This window comes from Spea bombifrons, chromosome 9, assembly GCF_027358695.1.
Source record: "Spea bombifrons isolate aSpeBom1 chromosome 9, aSpeBom1.2.pri, whole genome shotgun sequence".
NCBI classification, from domain to species: domain Eukaryota; kingdom Metazoa; phylum Chordata; class Amphibia; order Anura; family Pelobatidae; genus Spea; species Spea bombifrons.
This window is the reverse complement of record NC_071095.1, coordinates 22,460,385-22,475,962: the sequence shown is the minus strand read 5'-3', so window position 1 is coordinate 22,475,962 and position 15,578 is coordinate 22,460,385.

Genomic DNA, 15,578 nt, shown 5'->3' with positions numbered 1-15,578 from the left:
TTATGTGACAATATGACAAGCTAAGAATACATATTTATTTATTGGGGTCTGATTTAAACCCACCTGTTGCCCTGTGACTCATTGTTTACATAATCTGTATGCAGCATGAAGAACAACCTCACTATTTATTTCATTTACCAAATGCATCTCTCGGTGTAATGATCACCCATCCCCACCAGAGGGCAGCAAGGCCCAGATATATCATATGTAACTGTATGTCGTGAAAATGCTGACCCCTGCTGGTCACTTGTGCGCATGACAGTTCCATTAACAATATTCAGTTGGAATTTGCTGTACTTTGGCGCCGTCGTGTGGACATACTGTGTAATTACATGTCTGCTTTAATGGTGTGACGCTTTGTTTTGTTTTCCTTTGGCGTCATCGTGTGGAGTGAGCGTGAGTGAAGGGCAGTGAGTGGTACCCTTAAGAAGATGTTGAGTGCGTGTAACAAAATCAACATGACAACATGAGGGAGGAGTGTTGTGTGAGTGAGATCACAATGTTGCAGGTGAGTGTAAAATATTCTTTATATTTTATGTTGTTTCCTAGCGAATCGAAATGTTTTGGTGAATCGAATTCTTTTAGAGCGTTTTTTTCCCTATTGATTTTCCACCGAACCTGGATTTACTCCAACAGGGTGCAGCTTTGGGATATCTAGCACGACGGTTTACGAGACGGTAGCTGATATCCTGGAACCACGGCAATGCTGAGTAGTATTTAGCTGAGAATTTAGTGTGTGAAGATTGCCAATATTTCCGTCTAGTAACAATATCCGGATAATCTGGAAATGTCGTGTCTTTGGCTTTGTCCGCAGAGCTGGCAGTCGGGTGGATCCCACATGGACTCTAAAACGTGGCTTATATCTGAATGGCATCTGAATGGCTGCTGTGATGGCTCTAGGGCTGCAACAACTAATCGATAATAATCGATAATGAAATTCGTTGCCAACGAATTTCATTATCGATTATTATTGATTATAAAATGAGGGTTTTTCAGAGCAAACGCTCAGAAAACACCCCCCATTATATAATCTAATCCGTTTAGTCTGACTCACAGCAGCAGTTCCTACTTACCAATCCCTCCCTGTAATCACTGTGACAACTGGCCACGCCCCTTCCTTCTCCCAGAAGGCCAGAACCACATGGCTGTGACACTCATCTAACTGTAAGTATAATATTAATATTTGGCCTGCTGAAAGTTAGGGGAGGTGGGGGTTAATTTAGGGGCAGCTATGGTTAATGGGGTGTTAAGGGTTAATTTAGGGCCAGTTATGGTTAATGGGGTGTTTAGGGGCAGCTATGGTTAATGGGGTGTTTAGGGGCAGTTATGGTTAATAGGGTGTTTAGGGTTAATTTAGGAGCAGCTGTGGTTAATGGGGTGTTTGGGGTTAATTTGAGGCAGTTGTGGTTAATAGTGTGTTTAGGGTTAATTTAGGGGCTGTTGTGGTTGACAGGGTCTTTAGGGTTAATTTAGGGGATGCTGTGGTTAATGGGGTGTATAGTGTTAATTTAGGGGCAGTTATGGTTAATGGGGTGTTTAGGTTTAATTTAGGGTAGTTGTGTTTGATGGGGTATTTAGAGTTAATTTAGGGGTAGTTATGGTTAATGGGGTGTTTAGGGTTAATTTAATGATGAGGACTGAGGGTTAATTTGATTAATTTAATAAAGTTAACTTAAGGTGCAGTTAGAGATAAAAGGGGGCAGACTAAGGGGAATCTAAATCCTGGGGGCAGCGAAGATTAACCCAGTACTTATTTATAAGGCAGAGGTAAAACGCATCGTGTGCACGGTCACCGGCTGCGGCGATGCGGGTAAACAACCCGGAGGCTGTTTTTACCCGCATCGCCGCAGCCGGTGACCGTCTGGACGATGCGGCACAACCCCCACAATCCCCCCCCCCCCCCCGTGGGAAGTGCTGGCATGGGAGGCTGTCTGAGCGTATCGGGGAGTAGGATGCAGGTCCCCTGCACCGCTGCGGGGGATCTGTATCCTAACCCCGCTGCCTGTCCGGCGCCCGGGACTGCAATGTCCCGGGCGTCGAGCGCTAGACCCCGAATATAGGCCGCACCCCCACTTTAAAGACTTAAAGTGGGGGGAAAAAGTGCGGCCTATATTCGAGCCAATACGGTATGTGACTTTCTTTACAAACCACATCTCTAAAGGATTGACATTTCCATACGTTCCAACGATTGTTCGCGTCCTAATCTTAATACGAGGCGTTGTATACCTCGTACATGTCATATTATGAAATGCTGCTCGAGCGTCTGAAAATTGTGTCTAAAACCATGGTTTTAGAATAAATGTGGAATTCTGGTGTTTTAAGGAGAAATGTGTGATCCAAAAGTGGTTTTAAACATTGTGGTGGGTTTTGGAAACCACAATGTCTACATTTTCTACGATTTGGGTTCATGACAAACGCGTAAAACAATGAAAGGGTTGGTGTTCTTCTTAATCCTCGTCGGCGTATTTTCAGGGCTCTTTAAAATAATCTTCCTGCTCTCTAAAAAAAAAAAAAAAAAAAACGGTTTTATATCGAAACGGCAATAAAATGCTCACTTTTACCACGTCGTAAAAACAACAAACACGGTACTTCAGATGGTCTTTCCAGAATTCTAATCCAGCGTCAGACATAATCTATTATTAATCCGTATATCACTCGTGTGACGTAAATTGGGATTTCTCTTCCGATTAACGTGTTATAAGGTCTGACTTTTTCATATCATTTGATTTCTGTACATGTGAAGTGAATTGCTTGTATTTTACAATGCAGGTTACCTCTAGATTGTAAACTCTTTGAGCAGGGGTCCGTCTTACATCTTGTTTCAAATCAAATGATGTCCTGTTTACCCATTGTACAACGCTACAGGATGTGATGGCGCTATATAAAACAATAATAATGCAGGTTACCTCTAGATCAGGGCTCGACAAATCCCAGGCGCCAGGTCGCCATGGCGACTCAGAATTTTGTCCTGGCACCTAAGAGTTTGTCAGCCTCTTACATCCACAAAACAAATGCCCCCGCTGTCTGCCCAGGAGTCTGGGCAGACAGCACAGCCACTCGGAGCCTGCCCCCGAGCCCGAGATCACTCACACGGAGCAGCTTCAGGAAAGGAGGTTCAGTGTTGACACAACATCCCCTTGCTGCCTGATCGCTCCATGAGAGCGACAGGGTAGCGTTAACCCCTTCAATGCCGCATTTTAGGGGTTAATTCCCGTTTTGTACGGGGCTCTGCTGCTGGTGGCCTGCCTGGAAGCTTCCAGGCAGGCCAGCAACAGCAAAAACGGGCCCCCCCCACAAGCCCTTTGATGACTCTTGTAGGCATGGAAGCCTACAGCATCATCAGAGACTCCCCCCCTGCAATGGCTGGTCTATAGACCAGCAATTGCTTCCCAGCTGCCAGAGGCAGCTTCAGGGACAGGCCTGATTGGTCCCTGAGAGCGTCGGTGCAGCGTTAACCCCTTCAATTTCACAATTGTGTATAACACATTCGTGGCATTGCAGGGGTTAACATCTGTCCCCACAAGCTTGTGGGGACTAAATATCAGTCAATGCTGTGCTCCAATGGAACATCAGCATTGAAAGGGTTAAAAAAATAATAATAATAAAAACAGCACTGACCTGAAAGTCCAGGGTGCTTCCAGGTCAAATGCTGTGAGTTTAGTAAGTGGGCTGATGATCAGATCACTCCTAACCAACTGTTAGTTTAAATAAAAAAAAAATCCTGGCTCCTAAGTTTTTTAGCTGGCGCTTAGATTCACAACGTATTTGTCAAGCCCTGCTCTAGATTGTAAGCTCTTGGAGCAGGGGTTTGTCTTACCTCCTTGTATCTCTAAACCTAATGATGTCCTGTTTACCCATTGTACAACGCTACGGGATGTGATGGCGCTATATAAAACACTAATAATGCAGGTTACCTCTAGATTGTAAGCTCTTGGAGCAGGGGTCCGTCTTACCTGTTGTATCTCTAAACCTAATGATGTCCCGTGTACCCGTTGTTGGAATTTGTGCTTAAACTGTGTCTAAAATTGTAACATTTAAAGAAATTCCTACTAAATCTGGTCTCTGTTTTAATCAAATGACAAATTATGTTATGTTTTAAAATGTTTGCCCCCCCCCCCCAAAATATGTAAAATCTTCCGGAAATTGGTTTGGGAAATGTATTTTTTGTAAGACAAAAGGGTTTATTTTTTCTTCTTATTGGTGTTCAAAAATCCAACGGCTTAAATGTTTTGTAAACAGCAAATACTCAAATGTGTTAATAAAATTTTTTTATTTTCAACCCGTTGTCAAATTGTGTTGTGTATGTGTGTGTGTGTGAAGTGGTTCAGAAATCCAGATTACAGGGCAGTAAATTAGAGTGTGATTGGTGCAAATGGAGCCCACGGCTTCCGCTTGGCGGTGGCGTATTGGGAACTAAAATGCTTTCTGCTTTCTTTGTCTGCTGTGATGTCATGCGATGTGTTTGAAATAAATGTTAATCCAGCCTGTGAAGGAATCTCTAGTAAGATGGCGTTGATTAATGACTCTTGGCTTCAGTGGGACTGCCATTGTTTGCCACGTTTTTGTCGCGGTGTTGGAGGACGGGTACGCTGTACGCTGGAGACAGTAGTCCTTGGTAAACGTATCGATTGGTGTCTGTTACGTCTGCGTTAATTGACGTTATCGCTGAGAGGCAATGAAATGTTCTCTGCAGGGAGCCCCGATACTGTGTACATAATATGTGGCTTTATGTGTGCGATTCCAAAAGCGAGTAAAAGCTTTTATTGCGTTGCTTTTGAAGTGGTGTAAGGGAGAGACCGGAGCAGAGGCAGGGGTTCCATTATTATTATTTCTTTATTAACCACTTAATAATGTGTCCGTCTCCACTGCATGAATAAAAATGGCTCCAATAACTCTTCTGTCTGAAACATTTCCCTTTTAAATCCTTATTTCAAGGTTTTCTTTCTTTACTTTTCTCATTTTTAATTTATTTTAATCTTGCGTGTTTTGTTTTTTTAAGAAATATATATATTATTTGTATTTGGTAATGTCTCCACGTGGCAAAAAGCAAATTGTTGCCAATTTTGAGATTTGTTGAAGTGATTTTGTGGAAAATTGAAGTGAAATGATGGTGGATTTCTTCTGAATGTTTTATTTTGGTGAAATATTTCTTGGTTGTTTCTCGGGTTTATTTAACCTGTTGAAGCTCTTGATAATGTATAAAACATTGGGATTAGATGCCGTCTGTCCCATTCTCGCCGTCCACATGCTGTACGGATAGTTATGCCTTTCTTATGAGTTTGAAATATTTATCTACAAAAAAGTGTATTGAAAAAAATGATTGGGGAAAAATACTTATGACATCATTTTAATCAACTGAACATTTTTTTTTTTCAGTCGCACTGCAAATTGTTGAGGCATTTAAATGTTTTTCCTTCCCTTATTTAAATTTGGCTCTTAATATATGTTTGTTTGAAAACTGTGTTTTTTTAAAGGATTTCTAAAACTGTTGTGAAAAATTCAAACTTTCCAAATTAGGCTGTTACTAACCCAAAAGTCCAAACCGGGACGCTCTAGAGTTATTAAAGGATTTCAGATTTACGTTTTATGCGGTTGTCAGTAGTTACGTGCGTAAAATCACACGGTTTTTAATAATTTAATACGTTTAACCTAAAAAAAAGTACGTTGTTGTTTTTTTTTCAAATTTCAAAATGTATTTTTTTAGGATTGATTTTTGGTATTTCAGGAGTTAGAGGGAGTGTCTAAAAAGTTGATTTTGAAAGATTTATACTTATCTTTGCTTTTATCAACTGAATAATATATATATTGTTTTAATTATAAATAAAATAAAAAAAAACCAAAAAGCTGTTTCCACTTTCCTGGTTTCTAATCTTTCTAGCGCTGAATTGTGAAATCGTTTTTGAAGTTCTTTATGTGGCTAAAATGAAACGTATTTTTTTTGTTGGTGCCTGTGTACAAAGAGTAGTTGATTTTTAGCCTCAATATGCCAAGGCGGTGTACTCGGCGCTGTGCCGGCTGCGGATGGAGAGAATACTGCGAATGGTAAGCGCTCAAATGATGAATTATCTGCTCTTCTGTCTTTTCAATTTTGTAGAATTAAGTCAACATAAAAATGTTTTTTTGTGCAAAATAGGGTTTTTGTAGCTTTTTGCTGGTATGTTTATAATTTAGACTTCTCACTTTTTTACATTTTACTTAAAATTGTTATTTCATGCTAAATCTTTTTGAACTTCTTGTCAAATGATCGTCTTTAAAGGCTGTGTTTGTGGTTTTCTTCTGATATATACATCTGTTTTAGCGAATGTATTCTGAAATAGCCTTTTTCATCTTCATTTTGTGATGGCGAGTTCACAAAGAAATATTTGGCGTCTGTCTAAATGTTTCAGATATTGTGGTTAAATATTGTATTGAATGGCGTTTGCTGTAGTTTTGGTGTTTTTGATGCGTTTCACTGGTAACGGCCCGCGTGGCAAACTGCTGTTACAGACTAATTCACACTTTCTGTTTCCAGACAAATGTCAAAATGTTGTGTGTTTAAATCGTTTTGATCACATCTGTCAGAAAACAAGTTGTCTCCACCTCGTGGTTCTAAAACATTTGTGTGATGCTGAAATTATATAAAAATGTCTAAAAATGAAATTCTAACCAAAATGTGTAAAATGTTGTGTTTTGATGCGCATTTCATTAATGTACGCTTTCTATCCTCAGCCGACCTGTTGAAAAACAGGACTAGCTTTTATCGCTCTTAGACCTTTTATATGAATTGTGTCAGATGATGTTTTAAGAGCTCGCCGCGTTGCCATGGTTTTTATTTTATGGCGTATTTTCAATGTCTTTGATCTGCTTATGCGTTTTCACACAGCAGACGTTCTTATGTTTTAAGAAATTACTTTTTTGTACATTGTTTAAGTTTTTTGTCCTCAGCGTATTTACCCCCCCCCCCCCCGGCGTAGCCCTAGGGGTAACCAGGACCGGTGCCGCCTGCTGCCTTTCCCCCAGATGCCGGGATATATCGGGAAACGCGTATGTAATGCCAAAATTCTTACTTCTGTCCATCCGAATTTTGTTTTTATTAAGCCTGTAACGAGTTCACCAAGAGAGCTGTAGTAACTCCCAGAGATCACCCACATGTATCCTCCTGTCGTCCCCGGAATCACTTCCAGCACCAGCCTGCATGCGCACGTTGGAACCCTGCTATGTGTACCCAATAAGTAGACACAACTACCTTGAACTGAGTACAGCAGGAATGAACAGTTTATTGTAGTAAAACATAGACTCATATAGCCACAGAACTTCATTAACATAAATTAACAGATACATGTATTCAACCCAACCTTTAATCCCCAATCAGTAATCCTATTGATGTGATTCATTAAACAAGCCAGGCTGGAGGCATCTCTGACTACCTTGGGCGCTTGTATGACAGGTCATTCTGTCACAGAGCCTTTTTAAGTGTCTTAGTAAAGAAAGTTGTAATTAATAGTTTTCTACAATGGCTTTATATAGAACTTTAAATAAAACTATACACCCCCCCCCTCATAAATCCAATGTATCCTAACCTGATCATCTTTATTTTATGTTTAGGGTTTATATTCCAAGATGGCGGCTTCTAGCAGTCGCAGTGATGTCATCAATGAGCTGCTGGTGAGGCTGGTTTCTAACGCGCGTGCTGATTGGTGGCCGGTAAAGCCTTGTGGAGATTCCTGCTCTTGCCCTGCGGTAGCTGCCTGCTTTCAGGGGCCCCGAGGGTAGTCAAACTTACACGGCTGGTGAGCCTGGCAGCCTGCGCTGGGTGTACAGTAAGTGTGGGGGGATGGGTTGGTGAGCCAGACATTGGGTATCGGGGTGCTATATAAGATACAAAGATCTTTGCGGGGCTGTATGACATCATAGTACTTTTATGGGGAAAAGGCTAATGAGGCAGCTTCTGTTGTGAGACTTTAACGCTTGTAATGCTCAGCCGGCCTGGCAATGTTAGAATGGTTGTTTTAACAAATAATCTCAATGTGTTTTATTCCGCTGATAATCTGTAAGGTCGCGGCCTGAGCAGCCATCGCTGGAGTTTCTTGCAGTGGATTGTCGAAAGCCTGATGAGCGGCTCCCTCACGTTCCTCTATGCCACCAAACTCCATCAAAAGTTCACCTGGTTCTCCTGGCCGGCCGCGGTGAGTGTGCGCTTCTCTTTTAATTCCCAGTTTGTAGATTTATCTGTAGATTAAGGCAGGGCTCGACAAATCCCAGGCGCCAGGTCGCCATGGCGCCTAGGAGTTTGTCAGCCTCTTACATCCACAAAACAAATGCCCCCGCGTCACGCGGGTGATCCTGTAGGCTGAAACCGCGATTGCAGGAAAACCTGCAATAGCGTTTTCAGCTGCCACAGGCAGCTTCAGGAAAGGGGGTTCAGTGTTGACATAACATCCCCTTGCTGCCTGATCGCTCCATGAGAGCGACAGGGCAGTGTTAACCCCTTCAATGCCGCTGCCCAGGCAGGCCAGCAACAGCAAAAACGAGCCCCCCCCCCCACAAGCCCTTTGATGACTCCTGTAGGCATGGAAGCCTACAGCAGTCATCAGAGACTCCCCCCTGCAATGGCTGGTCTATAGACCAGCCATTGCTTCCCAGCTGCCAGAGGCAGCTTCAGGGACAGGGGGAGAGGGTTCTTTGGTCTCCACATGAGTGTGGAGGCCAGCCCCAACACCCCCTATTGCCTGATCGCTCCATGAGTGCAGCGTTAACCCCTTCAATTTCACAATTGTGTATAACACATTCGTGGCATTGCAAGGGTTAACATTTAAACATTATAAATAAATAATAAAAATAAAAAACAGCACTGACCTGAAAGTCCAGGGTGCTTCCAGGTCAAATGCTGTGAGTTTAGTAAGTGGGCTGATGATCAGATCACTCCTAACCGATTGTTAGTTTAAAAAAAAAAATCCTGGCTCCTAACTTTTTTAGCTGGCGCCTAGATTCACAACGTATTTGTCAAGCCCTGGATTAAGGTCCAAGACTAAGATGGGCGAAGAACCAGCCCCCCCCCACAGATCGTATGAATAAGAGGTTTGTTTATTCTCCATTATTTTTGAGGATCGTTTGTGGCATTTCTGTGAAAAGCTCTATAGAGTTCTTCTCTGAGTGCCATTGCCGTACCGGCTGTTCCTCCTCAGCTAAACGTTGATCCCAACACCAAGGAGGTGCCGCAGACCATTCTACCAAGAGTCGGCAGCACCTGCCCAGTGAACAGGGCTAGTGTGCCTGAAAGATGGGCCGCGGTGAATGCAGCTTCCCTGCTTTAAACCTCTCGTATATAACGCACACGCGCACATACTTATACTTTGCTTTTTCTTGTTTTTCTTTAGGATTTCATGAATTCGGTAATCGGAGTGCTGTATATGATATCGATCTCTACCGCGGCCGTCTACCACGTTGGCACAGTGAAGATGTATATCACAGGTGTACGTATTTAAGGCTTCTGACGCAGGTGTACCCCCACCAGTGGCTCGTCGGCATGCCATCGTGCAGAGCATTTATGATGAGATATATAATTGTTTTATATTATATATAAAATACTAATATAGATGTGTGTGCATGTATAATATTATAATATATCATATATATATATATATAATATAATATATATATATACCGTATTTGCTCGATGATAAGACGACCCTGATTATAAGATGACCCCCTAAATCTGAATATTAATTTAGGAAAAAAAGAGAAAGCCTTAATATAAGACGACCCTATAGGAAAAAAAGTTTACCATTAAATGTTAATTAATATAAACTATTTTTTCCTTGCCATTCCAGGTGGCACAGGAGAAGAAGGCTCCGTCTACCAGGTTGGGCAGGAAATACTATAAAAAAAAAGGAGACCTCCCCCTTCCTCCCCAGTGTTGTTTCCTGCCCTACTCAAGTAGCGGTTAGGCTGAAGCTTACCTCTACTTCCTTTTTTTATTTTCTCGGAGCCCCGGGGGGTGTCCTTTGTTGATACCCGGCAGAGGTCCTGTGTGGATCCAGGGTTTGTGCGTCAGCCTCGGAGGCTGCAACTCCGCGTTCATCGCGGCAACGCACACGAGGCTCAGCCCTCGTTCGGCTCTGCCCGCAGCCCAGGGGGCCCACTGGGATATGTATCCTCGGGCTCCGGTTCTCTCCGTCCCGGGGAATCCTCAGAGTGCGGCATGGCAGGACGAGATCTCTAACCGGCTGTGCCGGTTTCTCGGCACGCGTTCATATTATCTCCTTTCGGCTTCACTTCCGGTGCAGCGACCCGGGGTCATGAGGTCAATTGGCTGGGAATTTCCAGATGTGAGGTTTCCGGTCCTGGGCACCTAAATGCCTCTGTATAAAATGCCATAATGGGTAAGATCTTTCCTTGCTCTTCGTTTCTGTGCTGTAGTATTGTATCTACTTCTCTGCCATTGTGCCTGCCTGTGCCTGAGGATTGTTTACTGCCATTTCAATCATGTCAGATAAAAATCAGGATATCCCTCCTGAAGCCTCCCCACATAGGAAATCTGTGGGAAATACGAAACACAAAGCCTGCTCATCCTGCAAAAAGACCCTGCATGACCAAAACGGCCAAACGTGCAGGAGTTGCACGTCGGCCAAAACGTGCAACTCCTGCTCTCGCCCTAAAGAAGTTTCCACGACGGAATTTACCTCCTGGTTGATGGGGGAACTTCAGTCTACCTTTGACTGTTTACGAGCCATGGCAAGCTCCTCTCAGGCATCTGTACCCCAGCAACAACCTTACCAGCAGGGTCCCACCAAATTATCTCCCAGATAACCTGGAAGATTATTCGGCTCCTTTTTTTGAATATGACTACCAGTCGAATGACCCACAGTCTTCGGAGGAGGACGGGGAGAATAAAGAAAAAACCTTTTTCTTTCCAGTCGAAGAAACAGGGGAAACTCATCTCTGCAGTCAGATCTACTTTGAAACTACAGGATGACATACCAGTTGCAAAACCAGATCCTTTTCAGGGTCACTCTAGGAAACCGCAGACCTTTCCAGTCCACGATTCACTTTCTGCCATTATCACGGAGCAGTGGAAATATCCTGACAGGAGATTCTTCACATCCTCCAGAACCAAGAAGCTTTTTCCTTTCGATAATAAGAATTCTGAGGCCTGGGAAGTCCCGAAAGTCGACACCGCAGTAGCCAAGGCCACGAAAAAAACAGCCATTCCGTTGGAGGACGCGTCCCATTTCAAAGACCCCATGGACTGGAGGGCTGAGAATGCCGCCAAAAGGTCTTTTGAAGCAGCAGCGGCGAATTTTCGTCCAGCTATTGCTATGGTGTCAGCTTCTAGAGCCGTTAAAATCTGGCTTCAACAGGCGGTGGAAGACCTTGCAGCTATTCCAGGGACTGAGCAGGTCGCAAGGAACCTGTCCGACACCTGCTTAGCAGTTGATTTCATCTCCGATACCTCCATTGAATCAGTCCGTACGTCCGCTAAAGCCACTGCGCTTTCAGCGGTTTCTAGGCGAGCTCTCTAGCTTAAGTCGTGGTCTGCAGATAATGTCTCTAAACACAAGCTGTGCAGCATTCCGTTCCAGGGGAGCCACCTCTTCGGCAGCGATCTCGACACGATCCTAGAATCCACCACGGGGGACAAGCACTGGTTACCTCAGAGGAAAGGACCACCTCGTTTCAGGTCAAATTATTACAGAGCTCCAAGAGACAGAGAGTCCTACAGGCCCTCAACCTCCAATCAAGACTACCAGTCCTTTCGGGGTAAACCCTACATAAGAGGAAGATTCCAAAGAGGAAGAGGCAGGGATGGTAAAGCAGGAAAGTTCTGACGCCAGCAGGCTTCATGTTGGGGGCAGGTTGACCGGTTTCATTCATGCCTGGGAAGAGATCACTTCAGACCCCTGTGTCCTTTGCATCATCGAACAAGGCTATGCTTTGGAGCTTACTCGCCTACCTGCCTGGAAATTCCTGCTGTCCATGCCCCCTGCAGATCCTTGGAAAAGATCGGGTTTCTTCTCCACACTCAACAACTTAATTCACGAAAGGGCTCTGGTCCCGGTTCCTCATCAGGAGATATGAGAGGGAACCTACTCCCACGTCTTTGTCGTACCAAGGCCATCCGGGAAATTCAGGCTAATAATCAACCTACAGGTGGTGAACACCTGTATAAGATACATCAGGTTCCGGATGGAATCCCTGAAGTCCGCCACAGAGATCATTTCTTCGGGGGACTTCGTGGTCACCATAGACCTGCGGGATGCTTATTTACATGTTCCCATCAGAAGAGACCACCAAAGATTCCTCCGTCTGGCCGTTCCATTACCTCAAGGTATTTGACATTTTCAGTTTCGGGCTTTTCCTTTTGGAATTGCTTCAGCACCTCAGATCTTCACGAAGCTCATGTCGGTGGTCGTGGCCTTTCTGAGGCAAAAAGGCTTAAAGGTGGTCCCATATCTGGACGATTGGCTCCTCGTAGCGGCCTCATCAACTCTGCTCCAGTCCCATCTGGAGTTTTCTCTCAGGACCCTCCACAACCTAGGGTGGCTAGTAAACAGACTCAAGTCACAGTTGCTTCCAAACAGACGTCGTACCTTTCTGGGAATGATCCTCGATTCACACGTACAGAAGACGTTTCTCCCTCGGGACAAGATCCTAAGATTGAGTTCACACACGCCGTCCTAACGAACAAGTCAGTGTCCATCAGAGCCATCATGTCATTGCTCGGTCTAATGACCTCCTCCATCTCAGCGGTTCCCTGGGCACTTGCTCACGCAAGACCTCTTCAACAGTTCCTGCTGGATCACTGGGATCGCTCCAGGATGTCCTTTCGCAAGAAGGTCCGACTTTCTCCCTTCGTTCTGGAGTCACTCCGATGGTGGCTGACAGCCAAGAATCTTTCCCAGGGGCTCTCTTGGCAGACGAGAGACTGGGTGGTAATTTCCACGGACGCCAGTTTGAGAGGCTGGGGTGCTGTTATGGGAAGCAATAATACCCAGGGAACTTGGTCTCCTCAGGATTCAGACCTGCACATCAATTTTCTAGAACTGTTAGCGGTCTGGAGGGCTCTAAGGTTCTGGTCTACAATCCTGCGACACAAGTCAATCAGGATCCTTTCAGGCAACGTCACCGTTGTGGCCTATCTTTCCAAACAAGGTGGCACCAGAAGCAGGCGCCTGCAGACCCTGACCGCTCAGATCTGCCGATGGGCGGAGTTCTGTCACTGCACTCTCTCCGCGGTTCATCTCAAGGGTTCACTGAATCAGAAGGCGGATTACCTCAGCAGGAACTCAGTACTTCCGGGAGAATGGTCCTTAAACAAAAGGGTCTTCGCCTTCATCACAAAGACATGGGGTACTCCTCAGATAGATCTGATGGCCACGCACCTAAACAAACAGGTAAAGGAGTTTTTTTCTCTCTCTCCAGTCGGCCGTCCCCGAGCCCTGGAAGCACTCTCGCAGACCTGGGACTTCGATCTCGCGTATGGTTTTCCTCCACTTCCCCTTATCTCCAGAGTGCTCCGGAAGATTCGGGAAAACCCCCAAAGTGTCATCCTGGTTGTTCCTTTCTGGCCTCGAAGAATCTGGTTTTCGGACCTTACCAACCTGGCCGTAGACGAGCCCATGCTTCTTCCTCAGGTGAAGGATATTCTCGTTCAAGGCCCTGTTCTCCACCCAGATCCCTCCCGGCTCAACCTCTCAGCATGGCTTCTGAAAGGGAGATCCTGACCTCAAGGGGATTAACTTCATCAGTAGTCGAAACGATTCTCTCCAGCCGCAAGAAAACTACGGCTGCTAAATACCAGAAGGTTTGGGAAACGTTCATCATCTGGTGCAATGGGCACGAAGTATCTTCTCCATCCATCCGGGAGGTGCTGCGCTTTTTACAAGACGGATTTGATAAGGGGTTACAACCTGCTACTATCAAGGTCCAGATCTCAGCTCTCAGCAACCTCTTGGACTCCAATCTGGCTTCCCATCCCTGGATCTCCAGATTTTCTAAGGGGATGTGCAGACTTCGCCCTAGGCTCCGTCCGTCGGTTCCACTTTGGGACCTTAACCTCGTGTTGCACCAACTCACCACGTCTCCTTTTGAGCCTCTAGAGGATACCTCTCTCTCGCTAATTCTTCTCCTGTGCCACCTGGAATGGCAAGGAAAGTGAGAATTCTTACCTGGGAATTCCTTTTCCTTGTCCGTTTCCAAGGTGGCACACTTTTACTCCCACCCATTAAATTTACTTTTGCTTGTCTATTATTTGTCTGAGTCTTTCTTTTTAACCACACTGGGGAGGAAGGGGGAGGTCTCCTTTTTTTTATAGTTTTTCCTGCCCTACCTGGTAGGCAGAGCCTTCTTCTCCTGTGCCACCTTGGAAATGGACAAGGAAAAGGAATTCCCAGGTAAGAATTCTCACTTTTTAATAAAAGCTATGATTGAGAAGAATATTTTGGTTTTATTTCCTTCTATTTTCCAACCTGCCCCCCCCCCAGTTATGCACATCTGCCCCGGAAATGCCTTATACCCCCTATATGCCACTGTGCCACATGATATGCCTTTTAACCCTATATGCCACTGTGCCCCATGATATGCCTTTTGACCCCCTATGTGCCACTCTGCCTCCAGAAATGCCTTATACCCCTATATGCCGCTCTGGCATTAAGGGGGTTGAAAGGCATATTATGGGGCAGCAATGACGCAACCCGGAAGGGAATGCCCGATCGCGCAATCGGGCAGTTTGAATTTTAACAGCTTTCTTTCTTTCCTGGGAGCTGTTACAGCAGATCGGACAGCAGAAAGCCGGCGATGCCGGCTTCTGCTGTCAGTGAGGAGTCCAGGCTGTCAAACGAAGGGCTGGATGTACCGGTATGTCCATAGGGGTTTTTTACTAGGCGTTTTTTGGATGTGACCCAACACCCCCCAGCTGCCTGATCGCTCCATGAGAGCGACAGTGCACCGTTAACCCCTTCATCGCGGCATTTAGGGGTAAATTCCCGTTTTGTACGGGGCTCTGCTGCTGGTGGTCCAGGCAGACCAGCAACAGCAAAAACGAGCCCCCACAAGCCCTTTGATGACTCCTGTAGGCATGGAAGCCTACAGCAGTCATCAAAGACTCCCCCCTGCAATGGCTGGTCTATAGACCAGCAATTGAGTCCCAGCTGCCAGAGGCAGCTTCAGGGATAGGGGAGAGGGTTCTTTGGTCTCCACGTGAGTGTGGAGACCAGCCCCAACCCTCCTCTGCTGCCTGATTGGTCCCTGAGAGTGACAGTGCAGCGTTAACCCCTTCAATTCCACAATTGTGTATAACACATTTGTGGCATTGCAGGGGTTAACATTTGTCCCCACAAGCTTGTGGGGACTAAATATCAGTCAATGCTGGGCTCCAATGGAACATCAGCATCGAAAGTTAAAAAAAAAAAATAAAATAATTAAAAAAAAAACAGCACTGACCTGAAAGTCCGGGGTGCTTCCAGGTCAAATGCTGTGAGTTTAGTAAGTGGGCTGATGATGATCAGATCACTCCTGACCAACTGTTAGTTTAAAAAAATCCTGGCTCCTAACTTTTTTAGCTGGCGCCTAGATTCACAACAAATTTGTCAAGCCCTGCG